General features: G+C 38.5%; 1 pseudogene; it reads left to right on the plus strand.

Annotated features, from left to right (window-relative positions):
- The first annotated feature begins 527 nt into the window (after positions 1–527).
- LOC149560645 (protein INVOLVED IN DE NOVO 2-like) lies at positions 528–1231 on the plus strand (annotated as a pseudogene).
- The last annotated feature ends 308 nt before the right edge of the window (positions 1232–1539 follow it).

Raw genomic sequence — 1539 nt, forward strand, 5'->3', positions numbered from 1 at the left:
GTCCATTCCATCTGTAAAAATCATTATCCTATCAAATATCCCCGGTCCTACAATTCTAAGTAGCCCACTTTGTGCGCTTTCCAAATGTGTCTTGTGATTCATCATAAGTCAAAATCATAGAATTACAGTCTCCTCATGGAATTGAACTATTCCCCTAGTTTTCAAGCTCTCAATTGCTCGTTTGCCCAATTTTCAAAGTCAAATCTAAATCCACTTTTTGGTTTTTTGACATGTTTATTTACAGGTAATTATAAGTAAGCAACTTTGGAGGTCAATATATTTTGAACCTGATGTCATCATATGATGAGATTTGGCAAGCCTATTGAATGTTTTAGAGAGATGAGATATCCAAAGTTTTGGAACCTGACCAGGTGTTTTCATTAGTTTTTAAAGCTAGGAAACATGCCTCCTGACATAGAGTTCACAGTGGTGTAGAAATGATTTAAATTTGCAAGACTTTTGGAGCACCCACTAGGGCTTAGAAGTCAACATCTTTTTGATATGTTTTCAATTGGGTTAGTGTCACAATGGATTTGTCTAGTGAAAGCGATGGGGATATAAGTGAATATGAGATTGAAGAAAATGAAGAAAACTCATATGAGGATCTAGTGTAGGGAAATCATAACATAAAGAACATGGATGGAATTTTGAGATGCCCGTTCTATAGAGGGAAGAAAAAATAGGATTACAGATACAATGACCTACTTCTACATGCAAGTGGCATAGGTGCTGGAAAAGGGGATGCTGTAACTATTGGGTGCCATAATGCACTTGAGAAGCTCCTAAAAAATAAGCTCGCAACTTTTGCTGAGCCACAAAAATAAAGGATTTTACATTTTACACTGTGAATATCCATAGAATATTTAAAGAGGGAAAGTACATTGGTCCTAGTAATGGTGAGTTGAAGGAGAGATTTGCTAGATTCTATCCAACACAAGTTTGTGCAATATGGACTTATGAAGGTCATTAGGGTAAGGTTGTTCTTGAGTTTAATAAAGATTGGTAAGGGTGTAATGATGCCCTATCATTTGAAAGATCCTTCATTAAAAACCATTAGAGTCGAAAGGAGTATTACAAGTGAGAGAGAGATACTAGGAATGACTTATATGGATGGGTTGCATGAGCTGAGGACTATAATTTTGGAGGCCCTGTTGGAAAACATCTTCACATAGAAGGAATTCCATGTGTATTAAAGGAAGAATCTATAAGGCAAGGAGTTGACCTTGGCTAGAGATGACATCATAAGGAGTAGTCCATGTCCAAAGAAAGTATAGGGGTCACCCACATATTCTCAAGGGGGAGATCCACATTTTAGAGGGGGCACATGAGGTTGAGTGCCAGGGATCTGCACACTAGGGAAGCAATCAACAGCTTATGCACTGGAGACACGATCAAAATAGTCCATGCCAAGTGAGAGGAAGATCCATGCATGAGAAAAGGTAGTCCAAGCTGAAGAAAAAATGGCATAGCAGTTCATGTAGAGAACATAGGAGACCATGGCATTGAAGGGTGGTGGTATTTGAGCAGGGGAGCTTCACA

Source organism: Cupressus sempervirens, chromosome 4 (genome assembly GCF_028749045.1).
Source record: "Cupressus sempervirens isolate cs-2001-9-10 chromosome 4, ASM2874904v1, whole genome shotgun sequence".
In the NCBI taxonomy this organism is placed as follows: Eukaryota; Viridiplantae; Streptophyta; class Pinopsida; order Cupressales; family Cupressaceae; genus Cupressus; species Cupressus sempervirens.